Here is a 20,634-nt window from a genome sequence, read left to right as displayed (position 1 = left end):
GGGTTCCAACAGGATCCAGCCAATTGAGAGTGACCTCTCGAGACTACATCAAAGAAGAAATGGAACTGAGGTGTATAAACTGCAAAGTTAAACCTCAGGGGGTTCAAGTCAATAGGAAAGCAAAAGCTACAATTATATCAAAAAGTACTTTTAAAAATGAATGGACACAAAAATGAGATGAAACTTTCCCAGGGCACCGTGGCCTCGTGTTCCTGTGAAGGAATTGAGGTTATCAAACAGAGAGTGCTGCACTGAGCCCAGGAGTTTCTTCTCTGGCCTGTGGAAGCCAAGGAAACAGGATGTCCATGAGCAGCCAGGTGGCTTTATACCACAGTGATGACATTTCATGGATGTACAGGAGGGGAGCTGTGTATTTATAACACAGCACAGCAGAAGCTCTGAACATAAATTCTATCAAGAACAGAAGTTCTTCACTTACAACATGCACCAAAGGTGTTACTCTGGGTCTTGGCTGCCTTCTATATGTCCTTAAGTCCCCAGAGTGGGATTAATTCCACCACATATATTTAAAATCACACAAACTCTGAGATCCAGATTTTTTGGGGACACCAGCCCCAAGTGACTGGTGCACAGACAGTTTCTCCCACAGGAGCCTCCAGCTGCATCCAGGGCCTCTGCACTCATCTGGCTGAGCAGCACCAAGCCCTGCAGGCACTTACTCCTTGAGTGTCCTCTTTGGAGAACACCCACCCGTTTATTTGTGTTTATTATGTCCCCAGCACAGGGAATTCTCTTACTTGTGTTGGCAGCTGGGATTGTTGGAGTTCCAGGAAAGCCCAAAGCAGCCTTTTGCCCTTTAATATTTAGCAAAGAAAGTCAATAGAGAAGGGCCACGGGGTTTAGACAAACAATTTACACATTTGGCCTCTCAATGGGGTTTATTTGGTACTGAGGATAAGGAATCCTAGGTCATGTTTCCTCTGAAATGATCCCAAAGGTTTGTAGGTGGATTTAATACTTTTAAAAACAGCTGGAGGTGAGCTGTTTTTAAACAACCCAACCCCCCATATGTTTTGGATTATAAATGAATAAAGAGAACATTAATAAATGGAAATACTTTAGAGTAAGAAGGTGGTTTACCTCTCAGGTAAGGGTGCAAACCTACACAAAGCTGCACATTCATTGCTCAAACTCTCACACAGGAGCAAAAAACTGGATGGGGCCAAGCCCAGCTGCCTGTGCATTCAGACATCCCTTTCATATCAACTTCCCAGAAATTTACCAAACACACCATAAATTCCACCTTAAAAAGGTTCAGATATTTCTGTGCTTACTCTCTGATGGCTGCTACCAACACACAACTCTGACATTTGAAAAGTCTCTTCTGAATTTATTTACCACCAAATTGCTGTAATTTATTCTCCATGAAAATTATTTTTATCCCTCCCTGGTATTTATCCTCAGCACTGTTATTTATTACAAGCTGTGCTACTGCTCCCTCCCTTCCCCTACCCCAGCCTTATTTTGGGTGGCTCAACCAGTCGTGTTTGCTCTGCTGTGACAATTCCTCACAACCCCCTGGATGTGCTCCAGCCTGAGTCCATCTCTGGAGCCTGTCACATTCACATTCTCTGGAAAATCCCTTCGCCCAGGATTTTGCTCCTGGGAAGCTGAGAAACCTCAGAGAAAAAGGAAAACAATTCTTATCTCATTTGCTTCTCCTGTGTTGTGCTCATGTGGAATGTGTTTGGAGATTGTTTACCCACAGGTGATTGTTTGATTAGTTTTTGCTGTGAGTTATTTTCACTCTTTGGCCAATCAGGGTCAAGCTGTGTCAGGACTCTGGAGAGAGTCACGAGTTTTCATTATTATCTTTTTAGCATTCTCTAAGTATCCTTTCTGTATTCTTTAGTATAGTTTAGTACAGCATTCTTTAATATAATATAGCATCATAAAATAATAAATTAGCCTTCTGAGAACATGGAGTCAGATTCATCATTCCTTCCTGCCACAAGGGTCCCCACAAATACAACAGAAGCCTGTGGAGTTTCAATCATTTACGTGGAATTTCAGCCGTGTCTCAGCAGTGCCTTGAAAAATGGCATAAATACCATGGCAGCAGTGCAGCAAATCCCTCACCAACCCATCACTCTGCCTCTGCCCTTCCCACATGCATCATCCCCTGCCAGCCTGGGACAATCATTGCCTGCTCGTTAGCCCTTTTTAACTAATGCCTCATTTTGTTCAGCCTGCCTGATCAATAGCTGATGTTCTCATTTCCCTTCCATCTCTGTCTCCGGCTGCATTCACACGCACGATCGATTCCTGCAGTGCTTGCAGAGTTGAAAAAAGGGAATACAAGAATTGGAAAAGTTGTTTTTCCACAAATGTACAATGCTTGCATTTCCAAAACATTCATTACAGGTGAGTTTGAATTCCTTAGCCACGTATTAATCTTGTCAGAGGAACACAAAGAGACACAAGCCAGTGACTGCCAAAAGCACAAAAACTTAGGTGAAAAACTCATCATGGAATCCCAGCCTGGTTTGGGCTGGACAGTTCCTTGAAGATCATTTCATCCCACCCCTGCCATGGCAGGGACACCTTCCACTGTCCCAGGCTGCTCCAAGCCCTGTCCAGCCTGGCCTTGGGCACTGCCAGGGATCCAGGGGCAGCCCCAGCTGCTCTGGGCACCCTGTGCCAGGGCCTGCCCACCCTGCCAGGGAAGAACTGAATGCCCAAACTGTACCACAGGAAAGTTCTGACTCTGTGTTCTACACTAATATTTAACTTGTAATGAAGACATTTGGAAAGAACTCAAATATCTTTGGCAACTGATATTGCCAAATTTGGGACATCATCCAGAAAGAGGCATTAATTTTGAATCATAAGAGGCAGGATTTTCTTGACACAAAAGTGGAAGTTGAAGTAGATGCTCTCCTACCCACTCTCAATTACTTTTGATTTAGGAGATTAAGAATTTGAAACATCCCATTTTTTCAAAGTGACTTTGCTTTTCTGGCTCATGGAGCAAATGCCAAGCTACTACAAAGGGATAATAACGTGAGGAGTGCTCACTTTATCAATTACTTCCCAGTTAATGAATTAATAAATGCTTTTCAAACACACTCTTCTGGTTTAACCATGTCAGTGTTTAGCATTAACACAATGCAAGTACAGATGTTTGTGGTAGAGAAGTTCAATTGATAACCAGTGAGCAAACGAGCCAATTACCACCGAAAACCAGGTTTGTAAGGGAAGATCGTGTGCTCTGTTGCCAAACACACAATTAAACTTCAAAGACAACTTGGCAGTTCAGCCCCCTCTTCGTGTCAGCACAGAACAACTCCTGAAAAGGCAAAATGCTTCAACAGAATTTCACACCCCCCAGGGAGCCCTGCCACCCTTCTGGAGATTGAAGAAAATATTTTGATCACAACAATGATCAAAAGATTAAGAAAAAAACCCAATCCAACCTACATCAGCAGTTGATTCAAACTTCTTAGCTACATCCCAATAAAGGTGAAATATTTGAAAAATAAGATGGTTTTTTAAGCCAATAGCTCTAAAAGGATGGGAAGAGCTGAGGAACTCCACACATGCAGTAGGAATTGCACCCAAGGTGATGTGGAAACGGGAATGGATGCTGGACATGGATCCCATTCCACATGTACAGGTGATCAGAAGGAAATGGAAATGAATTCCAGTGGTCTGCAGCTCTGCTGTACAGGGGGAGCACAGCAATGGTCTCCTTTGGACACACAGCCTGTAAAGATCATTTTAAAAAACCTATTCTCTTTCTAAAAAGCATTAATAAGTCAACTGTTGGTCCTAGCACAGCATCCAACAAACCCAAAATGAACAGGACTGACCAGTGGCTCCAAACACTCCCAAGTACAGAATCCATGACTGGTTTGGGTAGGAAGGGATCTCAAAGACCACCCAGTGCCACCCCTGCCATGCGCAGGGACACCTTCCACTGGACCAAGGTGCTCCAAGCCCCATCCAACCTGGCTTTGGGCACTTCCAGGGACAGGAACACTTCCAGGACTACTCCTGCAGCAGTGTTGGAACTCCAGGAACAGCCTAAGGCTCAATTTCCAAACTGGAAATGTCCAGGACAACACTGAAGCACCATTCCTGCTTCCCAACCACCTCCAGGTGCCCTCGATCCCTAGAATTTAGGAGTCTGTTTTCCAAGGCCAGCCAATGAAATCCAGCTCCTGCCACTCTCCCCATCCCCTTCCTCCCACACTTTAGCCATGACCAAGCAGACACGGAGTGAGCACATCTCCAGGCACCCCTTACAAAAGCATCTGCTCATTCCAGAAGCTTCCCCACAGCCCAAAGGGCACAAACACAAACTTAGCAGAGTGGCCACATTTTCCCAGTGTATCTCAAATACTCCTGACTCCAGCATTCCTGGCCACTTCCATTGCTAACCCATTTCTCAGGGATGCTGGGGGCACAATCCCTAGCTTGTATTTCAGTTACAAATCTGGATTACCAGCAGTATTTAAAATGGACATTTTACCATAAAGCCCATTTCATATCAGCCTGAAATGGTCCACAGGGATTTTATTTCCTCCTCCAGGGATAACAACCTATTCCATTAGGATATGTCCCAAATCCTATTAGAATCATTATAAAGTTAAATGCAATTTTCACAACTGCAATTTAGTTTCTAAGAGGGATCAAACTGTAACATGACCATCACCCAGTTAATCCATCCCCTCCTGTTCCTCCCCCTGAACACAGAAAAAATGTTTGAATTGATGTTTGAAAGCAGAATTTTTTGATTATTATATTTTAAATCCATGAGTTAGCTGTATAGAAATTAGTTGATTTTCTTCAAATGTATCCTGAAACTAAAAAAGGAATTTACACTTTAAATGAAAAGGGGGAGTCATAACATTCTTCCTTTAAAAACAGCAGAAGTATATGGATAATACTTGGGGGAAAAAAGAGATTTAAACCCCAAAACTAAAAAACTCTTGCCAATCCCTGATCACGGCTGTGATGTCCTTAAAACACACTTAATATGCAGCTACAAAATTTGCAAAGCAAACACAAACTGACAAAAAGGGTTCCTCTAGAGAAATACAGAAAAGTGTCAAATTAATGTACAAAAATCAGCATACCGAGACACAAAAAGTTATAAAAATGTAAACTACTACAGCAAATTTTTTTGCAGCAAAACCAGAATTGCATTTTATGAACAGTTTCGGTGGCAGTGACACTCTCTAATGCAGTAAATGGTTTTTTAATACATATATTTTAGAAAATTAAAGCAAATATCCCCAGGGAGAAGTGGTGCCTGTGGCATCCTGACTGGTGGGAATCTTTCCCTCTTCTTCCACAGCCAAAGCAGAGAGGGGGCCTGGTTTGCCTGCTCCAAGGACCTCGTTAACCTCTGCTCAGCAGCTGGAACAGCCCCAAATGAGCATTTGATGGCCCATGTTTTGCTCCTTTGGACTGTTCAGAGCTTTACCGCTTCCTTGGCAAATGCCAAACCCCAGCTCCATGGAGAGAGAGCTGGTTCCAGTGGTGGCAGAAGGGCAGGGCTGAATTAAAACGGCTATTTTACATTTACACTGAAAAGCTTTCATTCAGAAATTGCTAAATATGATCTATGCTTCAGAGACCAGCCCCTAAATAAACATTCCAGAGGCAGAAACTAAATCCAATATTCAATGCTAGGACAACAACCAAGAAACCAGGTAAGCATGAATAGTACAGAACAAATATAAAGTATAATTATATTGATCAATTAGAGAGTAAAAAAACTCACGCTGTAATTCAATATACGTGGGGGTTTTTTAAGCAGAAATAATATGTTGCAGATTTATGGAGTAGGAAGTAATAGCACTACAGTTCACAGAAAAAGGCCTGAGAAATAAGGATTTTCTCACAAACTAGACAGGAGTCCCTGTATCACAGTGGGATGGAAGAACTGCCCATGTGGAGGCTGGCAGCAGCTCTCTCCCCTCCCTCCACCCAACACACCCCAACCCCCCACATCCAAAGGAAAACATGAACTCTGATTTACAAGAGAGCAATGAAAATGATCAATGACTCAGAAAATTGGCTCCAAAAGAAAAATGGAAGAGCTGGAATCAGTTATTTGAGCAAAGGCAGGATTATGCAGCCATGGAACTGGACACCTCAAACAGGAGCTTAACAAAGAAATGCTCAGTGCTGCAGAAAGGAAATTAGTGTATATATACATACATCTGTATTTATGTATCATTCCTGTGAAGGAGGAATGACACAGGACTAACATCTCCATCCCTGTCCTGTCCTCAGATAATACTCCAAACAATTAATTGCTCACTCTTGCATGTTGGGATGGAAATGGGATTCCCTCCCAGCAGGAGCTGCAGTAAAATCCAACAGTCCCTGAACACAGCCATAAGAAGCTCTCGTGTGCAGCAGCCCCATCTCCAGCAGGGCTCCTGTGGAAAGCTGTGGGCTCCAGCCTGGCACTGGGACTGCAGGCAGGCAGAGCTCTGGACATGGATCCACACCTGGAATTGCCTGGGAAGCTCTCTGGGTGCACAGACACGCAGCAAGCTCTGGAGCATCCTGTACATGAGCAGGATTTTTCTGTCTGGGTTTTTCACTTGCCTTATCAGTCACAGTCCCGTTCAGACACCAACTGCACCTTGGCAAGAAAGCTCTGGCAAGGCTGGCCCAGCATTCCCCACTCCCCTTAAGCTGTGTGCACAGATCCAGTGTGAGCAATGTCCCTCCTGGCTGCCCTGCTCAGCCAAGGGGCACCTGCTGCAGGTGTGGTGCCTGCTGTGCCTCAGTCCCCAAATCCAACCCCAGGGGCTCCTCGTGAGCAGGGCATGTCCAGGGACACCAACACACAAAGGGGACATGGTGCCACTTGGCAGCCAAGGCCAGGTGTCCAGGAAGCAAGAGAAGAAAAGCAGAAAAGCAAAATATCTCTGGATATTCTAGCAGCAGGAGCAATCCCTGGCTGAGTGATTTCCTGAGAAAGAGGAGATACCTTTGTGTTTTCTGCTCCTGGTTAGGTTTTGCTTTTTAAAAGCTGCTTTCTGGCACCAGGTGAGACTTCAGCAGCCCTAAAGCTCATAGGGATAAGCTCCATGAGACACCTCCAGGGAAAATTTACCAACTTTTGTGTGTTTTGGAGTCAGCCAACCATGGGATGTCTCTTGGTTCTGGCCAATGAAGAGAAACAAGCATTGCTTTCCAACCTTCTCCCCAGAAAACACTCAAGATTTACAGAACAGAACTGCTTTGGACATAGCCCTGAGCACCCTGGGATAGTGGCAGGCGTCCCTGGCCAGGGCAGGGGTGGAACTGGATGCGCTTTAAGGTCCCTTCCCACCCAAACCACTCCATGATCCCTGTCACATCTTTCACCTCCTCCATGATCCCTGGTACATCCCACAACTCCTCCATGACTCCTGGTACATCCCACAGCTCCTCCATGATCCCTGGTACATCCCACACCTCCTGCATGATCCTGGTTACATCCCACCCCTGCTCTGGCTTTACTACACCCAAGAGCTTTGCTGTGTTTCAGAGAGGAGGGAACAAGAACTGCTTGCCCCATTTGACATCCAGGGCCAGCACAGATTTAGACAGTCCCATAATGATTTTTCTGCTCAGGTTCCTATTCCTTTCCTAACAATTCCTACTATTTCATTTGGTTTGTAAGATCTTGCATTTTCCAAAGACCTGCATCTTCCAACTTCAATATTTCAGGGCCATGCCAAGTCCCAGGTCAGAGACCATGGCTATATCACAGAGACTGGCAGAGCTGCATTTCCCTGTGGAATCCACTGAACTCCACTGCCATTTCACCACCTGGATGTTCCTTACATCACAAGGTGTTCCCAAAGTTCTTCACCAGCACCATTTGTTTCCACAACCCCAAAGAACTCAGACCACCCCAAATCCCCTTTTCCACACTCAGCAATGCAGACTCAGCTCCACAGATAAAAACAACACCTATTCCCCCTCTAATTGCCTAAGAAACAATGAATTAATTCCCATTTTCCTGCAGGAGGGAATTCACTCTGACTCCCAGCCCCAGTGTTTGAAGCTCTTAGTGAGTGACACTGTCAGAAGGGCTCTGGGGAAAGAAGGGCAACAACATCCTGCAAAAGGTTCTCCATAGCAGAGTGTGGCTTTTTCCACACAGAATACACATAGATGGATTCAATCATCTACCAACACTGTATTTTAATTTTTTGTCATTTTAACAGCTCCAGACATCAGATTAACTCACCCACATTTTCCCAGATCTCCTCCAAAAGGCTTCTAAAACCCTCAAGACACACTGACCAAAACTCCTTAGTCTGAATTTTTCCAGTCTGCTGATTTAGGTGCTAGGTTACACAGCACTCTTGGGAACTCAGGATTTCACACTTCAACTCCTCAAGAAATGTGGAGTGAAGACCATCTGCTCCCAATGATTCCTCACTGTTCACTTCAGGGGTTTGCTCTGAAATAGATTTTACTAACACTGCAAGTTCAGGTACAGCCACTCTCCAGCTCCCTCTATTTGAAAAGATAAAATACAATTTAAGACAGAAGTCTTCAATTTTGCAGAGAACACAGACAGCAGGAGTTCACTTTTCTGCTTCAGGCCATCTTCTCACCCCTTTCTCCTCACACTCCATCATGTGCTGACCCTGTGCTGTCCCTGGCAGATGTCCCAGCTCTGACAGGCTTGGAAAAAACTATCACAAGATTTGTATGTTATTAGCAAATGATTGAAAGTTTTGTATTAATTTACTTGCAAATAAACAGGAGAATAATAATTCCTTTCCCTTGTCCTTAGGAGCTCTCTGGGGAGGTTTGGAGCTGGGTTTTTTCCTCTTTCCAGGTAACTTTTCACTGGTGTTGGGTGCTCACTGTGAACACAAACACCACGTGCCCAGTATTTGTTTAACCTCTTTGGCTGTGCCTTTGCTTTGTGTTTGTAATAACCTTCCTCAAGCTATTTTATTCTTAGTTAACTTCTGTTACACAGATCCCCCTCTACAAAACTAAATGCTGATGGTAGTGATGGATGCCACCACCCAGGAAAGGCCATCAGTTTACAGCGCTAATACCCTGATAAATTTTGGGTTTGAGCCTGGATTCCCCATGTTTTCCATGACTACAAGGCCATTACCTCTGCTGTGGGGTTGGGAGCATTGATGTTGATGAGGCCTGGGCAGGGAGGGACCCTCAGTGCCCAGATGGTGCTGAGCCCCATCAGAACAGAGGAGTGGGGGGAGCTGGGGCTGGAGAACCTCTGTGCCCATACTGATGGCTTGAGAAGGCTGAGCTAGAACCAAGACTAGACAGAGCCAAAGAATAAAGCACGGATTTATTAGAAGGCCTCAACAGAGCCACCTTGGGCAGCACAAGAGCCCAGCCAGGGCTACACCTAAGATGAACCAAAATGGACCACAGGTCATGCGGTCTCACACTTTTATACATTCTGGTCCATTTGCATATTGGAGTTAATTGTCCAGTTATAGCTTTAGCCCATGAGATCCTGTCCTGCTTGTTTTCCTCTCTTCATTCTACCATTGTTTATGCTCTTGGGGCTGAGATCTGGATCATTTGTCCTCAGTCCCCAGCTAGAGCAGGAATTGTTTTGTCTCCCTGCTCTGTGCAGAGAGCTCCCCATCCCCTAACATGAAGCCCAGACCCACACCCTAAATCTGAAAAATAGAAAAGCTAAAGCTGAGGCATCAACACAAACACACACAAGCCCCCTCCCCTTTGCCCGTATGGCCATGGAAGGGCTGCTCCTGGGGCACAGCACACCTGGGCTCTCCCAGAGGTGCAGGGCAGGTGTTGAACAGCAGAAGGAATTCCTGCGTGCCTCAGCATGATGGACACCAGGTGGGTGCTGCTCTGACCCACAGAACCCCCACGGATCAGGGCTGTAAGATGGAATCCCCACCCAGTCTGAGCTCAGGGGAAGATGTGCTACAGCTCCCTCAGCTATTCCCTGCAGAGATTAAACACTGATTTTTGTACAAGATTAGTGAAAATCTGCTACCATAACACTTTTCAGTGGTATTGAGCAACAGGACTGGAAACAATGGGCATAAAAATTAAATCACAAGATCCACCTCACTGAGAGAGAGCTGCTTTCCATGAGGGTGGCAGAACCCTGGAACAGCTGCTCAGGGGGGTGTGGAGTCTCCCATGTCTGGGAGACATCCCAAACTCACCTGGATGACCCTGAATGGACTGCATGGTCTCCAGAGGTCCCTTCCAATCCCAACTGCTCTGTGAGTCTGCCTCAAGAGTATTTGGCCCCAGCAGTGAGCGTCTGTCCCACACTAACCTAAATTGTGATGTTTTGCCCACAACAGGGTGACACACAAGTGAAAACTCAAACCACCTGTGGACTGAAGAGGTACAAATGTACAGATTCCCATTTCCTTCTGTGGGAGAGTTTTGGCCTCGATACCTTTTGCACTTGTCACCTCCCCTCCAGTGCCCCCAGTAAAACCCCTCCATGTCCAAAGACACCAAAGATTTATTTCCTTCTTGCTCAGACTGAGCCCACCTTCTGTGGGAGGATATCTCCCAAAACCTGTGGAGGGGAGGCACGGGCTGGGATTAACCTGCTGCTCTCAGGGTGACCTCCCCAGTGAAGGAGGAACTCAGACAAAGAACAGATGACAAAAGAGATTTCTATATGGAAATGAGTTCACCAGATGACATGGAAAAGCTTATCAACTGTAATAAACTAGAGCAGAGCTCACCCCATGCTTATCCGAGGGTATTACTGATTATCATTCGAAGCGAGCCCTCCACGCAACTTCTCAGGTGATTTTTAGAAGTAAAAACCTTAATCTAGGCATCAATAATGTAAAACTGTTACATTCATTATTCTTCTGTTTTACTAAACTCTCCTTCCCCAGCCCTTCTAGGAGAAATCTCGCCTGTTTGACCCTGAGTCTACTCCAAGTACCATGGAAACATCTGAATAACAAGAACGCTCATCAAAATTTAAACTTCTTACAGCACTGCCAAAGGCAATGAAATTTTTATTGAATTCCAGAGCCCTCATTTTCCACACAATGCTGAGCTGGAGAAGAGGCCTCAGACAGCCCTGAGCATGACAAGCCCAGAGCCTTTGGGGCCTTGTTTCCCATTTCCAGCTATTTCCAGGCAAAACCCTTGATCCCAGTTCCCACCACGCTGCCTCTGGTGTCTGTTTAGATGCCTCCTGCTCCCTCCAAACAAATCCCCAGCAGGAATCCTCCATCTACCCTGGGACTATTTGGTGGGAGGATCTGCAGCACTGCTGCAATCACTGGGACCAATACAGTGTCATTTCAGGATTTAGGGGTGTTTATTCTGGATATATGTGGTGGATATAGGGCTGAGTCCTTCCCTCCATCCAGAACGACACCCAAACCACCTTGGTAAGAATTGCTTTATAACTGGAATTTGGAATATGGCACATTTCCCACTTTTATTTTCTTCCTTGAGTCTTTCAAAAACTCAAATCCTAAATTTACAATTGTTCAAATAATTTTGATATGTGAAGATTAAAAAATAGTAAGAAGAAAACCGTTGACTTTGTCCAAGATGTCAGGGAGATGCCTGGAGAGCAGAGAGGGACTGCAAAGGCACCAGGGAGAGGGAATGGATGTGACAGTGGCCTGGAAGCCCAGGTGCCCTCCCCAGCCCTGCCCCTCTGATAGGACTGGGTGGACATTTATGGAGCAAATCCCATATTTGAGAGGTGACTGTGACCCCTCAGCCCCTTCTCCAGGGCAGTCACAGCTCTGAAGGGACAGATTATGGGAGGCATATTCTGAAAAATCAATGCTGAAGTGTCTCACACTGGGCACTAAAACAGCTGGATACATTTCCTCTTAATTTTTCTGTGTCCCAGTCAATTTTTTAAATGGATTCAATGCCACTTCATTTCAGCAGAGAGCAAAAATACATTCATTAGTGGTTATGAATGATTCAGGTGCCATGGAGCTGAATACCAAAACAGGAATAAATATGGATTTGAACCAAGCAGTATAAATAAATCATGGGACTATCCCTTGAACAGGGAAAAATAGCAAATATTGAATATTTTCTCAATAAAGTAGCACTGTGAAGTTTGTGCAGTGCACAAGGCAGTGAGATCCTGGGGAGAAACAGCAGGAGAACACGTATTTAAGAATTTTCTAACTCCATCCCATAAAAAGGGGAAAGAGGACGTGACAAATTAAAGACAGCAAGCCTTGACATCCCATATCTTTGAATATTTCCCAGTGCAGCCCTCACAGTGAGGGGGTTCATTTGTGTGCTGCAGACTGAGGAGCTCCAAAGGCCAGGAAGGACACACATTTTAAGATTATTTCAAATATTAAGCTGTTTGTTCACTGAATACAGATTGCCTCAGATCATTTGGGGAAAAGACAAACTAGGGCTGGGAACAGTAAAAATAATTTATGGGATCATGTTCACCAGTAGCTGCTGCTGGGTCTAGGCACATCCTGGCACTACAAAAAATAGCTTTTCCCTGATCAAGTTCAAAAGAAAATATAGAGAGTTACTGCTTTTCCATGTTTTTGTCTTGTAGTGACACAAATTCTGCAGGCTGGCTTTCCACATCAATTTCAATTCCTTTCCAGCTCAGTGAATGCAGGCCCATCTTCACATCAAAGACCCTTCTAATTTACAAATCCCAAAAATAACTTTAATTACAACCCACTTCAATAACAGCTTCCGTGTAAGGAACCAGCAAACAAGACTCTGCAGCCTGAAAAGAAACAACTCCAAGGACTCAATAAAGGCCTAGATAAACATGCCTGGCATAGTGGGGGAATAAGGGAGGACTGGCTCAGCCTTTCCCATGAAAGCTGGGAAAAGAAAAGCCAAAAAATTTTAACAGATTGGCACAAAATAAAGAAAAAAGGTGCTATTCTTCTCAGAGCCATGGGATGAGAGGGATACAAAATGTTTACATGGAGTGAGAGAGGAAAATGGAATAACAGAAAAGAAATCTATGGAGGATTGATAAATAATGGAGAAACCACAGAGGAGACCCCAATCTGCCTGGAGAACAGGACATCACTCAGGGGAAATAACAACTATTGCCATCCTTTACTTAAATCCCCTCAGCCATCTGCCTCTGGACACTGCCAGAACATGGGATCCTGCAGTATTCCCTGTCTGGGACCAGAGCTGCCACCCCTGCCTGGCTGTCACCATCCAAGCAGGAGCTCCTGGGAGCTCTGCCAAAAGAGATTCTCATTTCTCTTTTACATCTTTTTATCTTCAAATGGATTCTAACCACTGAGGTACAGAAAGACACAAAATAAACTTGGAGCAATCTTTGTAAACTGTGCCATAACTGCACAAAATCTTCCAATTACTCTTTCAGCTTTCCAGTATTACTGAGGGTGGAATCTGAGGCTGTTTCTTCCCACACTGCACAGGTACAAATTTGCCTTTACAGTCTCTTATGTTGAAAACTGGCCCAGCACATGAGGCCAGTGAGAGCAGCAGGAATTCAGAACAGGAATTCAGGAAAGCACAGACCCCAGTAATACTCTTTATTCTTAAACAAAATCCAGTCATTTGGGTAAAGGTAAAGAAATTGAGACAGGTATTACGGATCAGGTGCACACCTCAAATCCAAGGAAGCTTTTAATATTTAAAGTTTGTGATACTCTTGGGAAGGATTTTTCTCTCAAAGAGAGACTGCAGAGCATTCACACATTTAAACTACAAATTAGTAACAGGTAATAGATTAGGAAGTTCCAGGAGTCTTCAGCACTCAGATTTTAAATTAGTAAATTAAACAGTGACTACTTCAACAGAGGCAAAGGAGCCTCCCTATAAAACACTGGTCAATAATTCTAAAAGACTATCTTAGAACAGCATTTTTGGCAAGGTGGTACAAAAATGGATCCCTACAAGGGACAGATGGTCTTCCAAATAACATTTTACCCATCTGAGCTGTTCCAGGCAAACCAAAGAATCCTTTAGGTTGGAAATTACCTCCAAGATCATTGAGTCCCTCCATTGCCCCAGCACTGCCCAATCCATCATTAAACCATGGCCCCAAGTGCCACATCCAGAATTCAAATATCCCCTTTAATCCCCAAGATTTTCCTGCACTTCAAAGAATTTTCTCTTTTCCTTGGAAAACAACAGTCAACAATTACAATCCCATGTGAAATTAAAGAAGCCACGTTCCAGTTTTCCAACAGAACCAGCTTAACATTTGAACACACAATCTTTTACCCAAGTACTCCAAGTGCTGATTTAACATCACTGTGCTTGATGTGATGATGCAGAGCTCTGCTAACAGCATCAGCAGTCCATGGAAACCCTTTGGAGGCTCCATAAAAGCTTTTTTCAGTGCTCCAGCACTTGCTTACACCCAGGGAAATTTTACACGAGTTCCCAGGTCCATTGTGGAAACCCTCACTTCTGTGTGTCTGCCTGAACCATTCCAGCTGCAATGTGAGCAGCAGCAGGGAGATCAGCAGCTCTGCAATCACTCCTCTCATGGTTAATCACACTAATGATCGTTTAAGCAAATTAGCAGAGCAAGAAGCATGCACCGTGCAGACTGAGTGTGTGACTGGGAGCAAAAGCACAGCCAGTGCCAAGGACAGAGCCAAAGCTGCTCCAGCCCCAGAAATCTGAGCCTGTGGAACTGAGCCTCCTCCCCAGCCCCACAAAGCCTCCAGTGGCTCTTTTCCTTTCCCACTCCATGCAAATTCCCAGAGAGCAAAGCAAAGTTTCAGCTAATTATTTAAAGCACAATGATTTGAGCATTATGGTTTCTTCTGAAGCCAAGAGAACATACCAGGATGGTGGTAATGAACTCCTATTTTTCTACTATCTTCCCACTGGAAGCACCTTCCTAAAATACACTTTCTTCTCTATGTGGCATCTTAGGATGTGCTACAGGAAACAGGCAAAAGATAAACACTATAAATCAGAGCTACGTTAGTGTTGACATTGTCAGTAAACAAACTTATTAATTATGGATGTACTGGGAAAGCTGAAAAAATTATTTGCCCAAAGGGGAAAGGAAAGGCAAAATTATATTTTAAAGATTCTCCAAAGCATGGCACACAGCTTATAGTAAATCATTAGGATTTAGTGAAATGTTTGTTCTGCAGCCCTGACTCAGCTCTGAGCTGTGAGCTGCTATAAACTCACCTCAAAAGAGACTTTCAGTACAGAAAAGTGATATTTGAAGTTCTGCTTCACCTTCTCTGTTTCCTCCCTGTGCACAAAGCTCCTTGAGCTCCCTGGCCAACAGCAGCTCCATCCCTGTCACAGAGCCATGGGCTGGTGGGGGCCAGTTCCAACCCCTCAGAGCCCTGCCCAGCCTGGCCTTGGGCACTGCCAGGGACCCAGGGGCAGCCACAGCTGCTCTGGGCACCCTGTGCCAGGGCCTGCCCACCCTCACAGAGAAGCTGTGGGCCACAATTCCTCACCCACCCAGTGGCACACACACCAAATCCATGACTCTCCAGAGGCTGGGATCACCAGGCCAGGGTCTGATGCTTTGCACAAGCCCAGGCAGATGACTCCACTGCTCTTCCCTCACTCACCTCATTTCCCTCTGGGCCTTCCTGCAGTTTCAGCAGGATCTGCTCCATGACCCTGCTGGGCACTGAGGTGGCACTGACTGTGCTTCCCAGGGCCCTTCATGAACATTATTCCACCAGGATAAACAACAATAATTGGAGGTTGGAGCTCCAAAACACTACAGAGCTCATTGAGTTACAAAACACAAAGCAGAATTATTTCCAAAGGCTGCCAAAACTGTTGCACCTCCTTCAAGTCCCATTCCACTCTGCCACATTGCTATGGAAAAAACACATTGTCCTGCCTAAGGGACCTGCTCCTTGGCCTTGCCGATCCAGCTCCTGACAGACAAGCAGCACTTTTTGGGAAGCTTTTGCAACTTGCATGCAATAAAAAAAGAAATTCCAAGCAATCCTACATTTTGTGCATTAACCTGTCAGTAATGGGGGTGTTCCAGGGGGCCTTTAAACGCTGTAACTCAGGACAAGCACAAACCCTCTTTTGTTCAAATTGTGTTACAGAACCAAGTGCTTTACTGAAGCTAAAACCATCTGATGTGAGAGACACACAACCTGGGGAGTGGCACTTCCAGAGCACAGGGTGCTTTGAGGTACTACAGTACAGCAATTTATATCCTCACCTGCAAAGTGCTTCATTTCATGTTATACTCAGACTGCATTTCAGCTCCTAAGGATGTGAAAATAGAGATCACAGATGCAACCTTTGAGTTAGCACTTGAAAACAAACAAGACCAGCAGAGCTGCCAGAATTTGGGACTGGTTAGAAAAATATTCAATATAATGTGCATGTTCTGCCCTTCATTAACCATTAACCAGCCCACTTTGAGCCTGGTTTCCTTTTGTGAGTATCTTAGATCCTGTTCCCATTTCCCTCCAGGCCTGCCCCCAGCACCCCTCTGGAGAGGGCACCTTGAGGAGCACCAAACACCTTTATTAGGCAGCTCATATCTGCCTCCAAGGCTTCCCATCTCCTCCAGAGCACTGGAAGTGTTTAACTTCCACTGGCATCATAACCAAACCCTGTTTACTCCAGGAACCCAAACTCCACCATGGTTTTCCTTTAAATTATTCTCCTCACGAAGACAAACTAATTAACTGCAAGACTACGTAGGGAATCAGCCACCACAGATAAGAGCCCTCCTTCCCTCCCACAAATTACTGCATTGTTTCATCTCTGCAACTTTGGGAGAAACTTCCCTGCCAAGGACTAGAGCTTGGATAATGAGACATCCAGTAATGGCAATAATCTGGCTCCCATTAGAGAAATCAATTATCTGCTGGATAAGAGTCAGCTTAACCATCATAAAAATTTAACTTGAAAGAAAGTATATGTTCACTTTATGGTATGGACTCTCTCTCAAGACTGATTGATGCGTGGTGTTCCTCAGCGTTTCCACTTTAACATCACCCTCAGTTTTCATCACGAAATTTGATGGTGTGAAAACAGTGCAAAAGTTTCTCCTGAACTAAAAAAAAATTAAATCCCATAAATTCAAAAATTAAACTTGGAGCTTGATTCACCCAATTAAAATGGAAGGATGACCCTGATGCACAGAGAAAAGTACTCACCATTTAGGGCACAACTCCTATAAAAAGAGTCTCACTTGGAGGCAAAAGGCATTTTAATGAGCTGCTTAGTTCACACATTCACATTTCTTGGAAGTCTCTGGCATGTGCAACTTAAAAATTACTACTGAATCTTTCAGCTTTTAGTTTGCAATTGAAATTCTGTCATCTCCTTTTGATGGGGAGTAAAAGCAGTATTAAAACCCCTATAGCTTATCTCTAGTACATACATCTACAGCGTCCCTGAATCCTTAAAAGCATCCAGAGCACTTGGGACTATGAGCCAGCTGGGCTTACCTTTCCTACAGCATTGTATGAAAAACACACTGCAAAAAGAGTAAATCCTGGGCTGGGTAAAGCCTGTTCCAAATTAAAAAGTGCATTTTTACTTTGGAGACCAAAAAAAAAACCCCATCCCTAAATATAAACCTTGGGCAAAACCCTGCATTTTCTGTAACTGCCTGTCTAGGCCAAAGGCAAAGCCTCAGCTTACTGTTTGAAAAGCCATTTTGGGGGAAAAGGATTTCTGTCTCTAAAGCAGCAGCTGGTTCAAACCCCTGTTAATATGATCCTCATTTATTAGAAACTCTGCCTGAAAGAGAAAGCAGCCTTTACAATTCCCTCAGTTCAATATCAGTTTCGACATTGTAGATATTTAAGACACTGCTGCTTAATTTAGTAACATTTTCATTATCCCCAAGGATCCCTCAAGAACATTTACAAGGAAAACCATTTGTGTGAATTCTATGGGTTACTGATCATTTGGTTTTGTCTTTCTTAATGGGTTTTTTTATAAATATATATATTTCACAAAGAGGTTTTTTTTTATCTTCCACACGTATCTCATCTCCCTGGCATGTGCACTTCTGGATCTTACCTCCCAAATCCACACACCATTCCATTATGGACACCTATCCCAAAGGATCTCATCCCTGTCCTCATTAACTCCTGCCCATTTGGGGGCTGTTTTGTAACTGTTTTTTCAGTGCCTCAAAAATCCATTTGAAAGCTCTGCAGCACTTCTGTAACAAAAAGACAACTTTTCCAGATATAACCACACTTGGTGCAATCTTTGTAAACTGTGCCCTAACTTCACAAAAATCTTCTAATTAATCTTTCAGCTTTTCAGAATTACTGGAGGTGGAATCTGGGGCTGTTTCTTCCCACATTGCACAGGTACAAATTTTGTGTTTGCCTTTACAATTACAGGGAATTCCAGATGTTTCACGTACAAGAACCTCATGATTAAATGTTATCAGGTCAACAGAAAAGAGACTTTGGAAGAGGAAAAGCCTCCCTTGCAGCAGGATGATCTGGGGCCTGCACACCCCATGGTGCTGGGGATGGTCCATAGAGAGGGGTCACACATCATTCCTGTCCTCACCACCAGGATTATCCTGGGATCACCCCAGCCTCCTCGTGGCCACAGGGCTCCATCCCACTGAGCAAGGCACACACAGCAGCTGCCCCTGCCCAGCCTGAGCCCAGGAAAAGTTGGAAAACATTCCCAGCCCTGAGCTGCTGAATGCCCCTCACCTGGAACATGGCAGCAGGCACAGATCATGGCCTTGCAGGGCTCTCCTGAGCTGCTCCTACAATACATTTCACTGCTCTCTGACACCACCATGGAATGTTAAACATCTGCACTGCTATCAGAGAATGCTCCTTGAAATTCCAGCAAAGCTCAATGGTGACTTTTGGAAATACAGCTAAAGAAAACAAATGTTGGTGCCCCCATTGAGAACCAAGGCAAGCTCTCTTCCACATGTCAAGGGCTGGACAAATGTTCCTCCTGGTCTTAGAAAACCATCAAGACAGAACAAAAACCACAAACTTACAACAGTCCAGCTAGAGAAATAGATTTAGACACTGAGCAGGAAAAGCAGAGGTTCTGCTGAGCCCACGCCCTGTGGAACAGGAATCAGGTCACAGTCCTGAACACAGGAGTGGGAGCTTTGCATGATGCAAAGAACATCTTGGGGAAGTTTACCTTTAGCATTAAAAATTACACCTCTCCTGAAGATGGGCTTTTCTGGTGTCCAGGTACAATCTGAACAAGTGATGTAGCCTTAAAATAGCACTGCCCTGTCCTTCCTCTCCCATGTCCCTGAATATCTGTTTAGAACTTTTCCACTAGCAACATTTGCCTTGAATACAAATGCAAGAGGCAAAAACTCCCAGTGAGTTGAATCCACAAGTAAGGTGTGAACTCCATTCACAATAAACTACACCAAGGAGCAACAGTGAGGACTTTCAGAAAGCCTTTTCAGACAAACAGTGAAGCAGTGGTAGAGACCCAAATTCCAGGGAGTTCAGCTCACCCACCATCCATCCACACCAGACTCCTGGACTACCTGCCCTTGTTTGCATCACTACAGAAAAAAGGTCTCTAATTACTCATTACATTTTCAGGGCAAGAAAACTCCTATGAAGCCAAGTGTTGTTTTTATTTCCAAGAGCTTCCCCAAGCAGAACATTCTGAGACCCCCAAAAAGGACAATATTTTGTTCCCCACGTGAGCCTTTGACAAGTTCAGGTTCATGCAGCATCTCTTGAATCTCTAATTGAGGAGCAGCCCATTATCAAATACAGCACTGAGCTTAATTAGAGAGGGAAATCGATGAAGATCATCTAGAAGGTATGAGAGAGGTCTGAGCAATTTTCAGTGATGGTTCAAATTTCTTCCCTGGAATTGTTTTCAATAATAATGAAAGCTTAATGCAAAAATAACAGTCACCCAGACATATTACTCTGCTGCTGCAGGACTTAATGTGCTTTGCAAACAGCTACAATTTCTGGGGCAGGATGGCATCAGCTTTTATCAGAGCAGCTGCCCCAGAGAACCCTGGAAAACAAGCTCAGGGTTCTTCACATTCAGGCTCTTCCTTCTGCAGCTGTCCTGGTGTTGTTTTAAAGAAAGTCTTGACTTGCCTCACACATCCTGGCACATTCTCATTTTATTTTAATAAAAAGTCATATGTTAATAGATGCATAACCACAGCTAGTTTTTAAGCCAAAATCTTCAATTAAAAATTTAAAATAATTACAAGCCATGAGTAATCAAAGTACTAGAGACCTCAGCAAGGGCAAAGGCAGCAGGGAAATCAAGGTGAGGCAATCCAACCCCCCCAGAACACAGAAATCACCGTTTCCTGACACTGCAGGACCAACACTAAAAAATACCCTATTTTCTGCTGGAATAAGGCTTTGCCATTGCTGTAAGCCTTGTCAGCTCTACTGAAAATATTTCCAGCATTTCCTTCTAAAGCACAAAGTGGACAATTCCATCAAAACATTTCTGCATTTGGTTTTTTCCATACAATTTGCTCTGGCAGCACAAACGAGGCTGTGATCAGCCAGTTGCCACATGCAATCTCTGATTTATCACTACAGATACCCCAAAAGAAGCTTCTCTTGTTTTATTTTTAAATTTAGTTACATTAACACAGTGAGACATTTCATGCATAATACTTAAGATACACTATCAGACACTGAATGCTGTCCTAGACAACTCAGAAGTTGACTTTCTGCT

General features: G+C 44.3%; 1 protein-coding gene across 5 annotated transcripts in view; it reads right to left on the bottom strand.

Moving 5' to 3' along the window:
* Window positions 1-20,634, bottom strand: part of NEO1 (neogenin 1) — a 166,785-nt gene that overhangs the window by 61,884 nt on the left and 84,267 nt on the right. The window lies entirely within an intron of this gene.

This window comes from Pyrgilauda ruficollis, unplaced genomic scaffold (genome assembly GCF_017590135.1).
Source record: "Pyrgilauda ruficollis isolate IOZ18807 unplaced genomic scaffold, ASM1759013v1 scaffold23, whole genome shotgun sequence".
NCBI lineage: Eukaryota > Metazoa > Chordata > Aves > Passeriformes > Passeridae > Pyrgilauda > Pyrgilauda ruficollis.
Note: the sequence above shows the minus strand (reverse complement) of the source record. Positions and strands in the feature narration are given on the sequence as shown.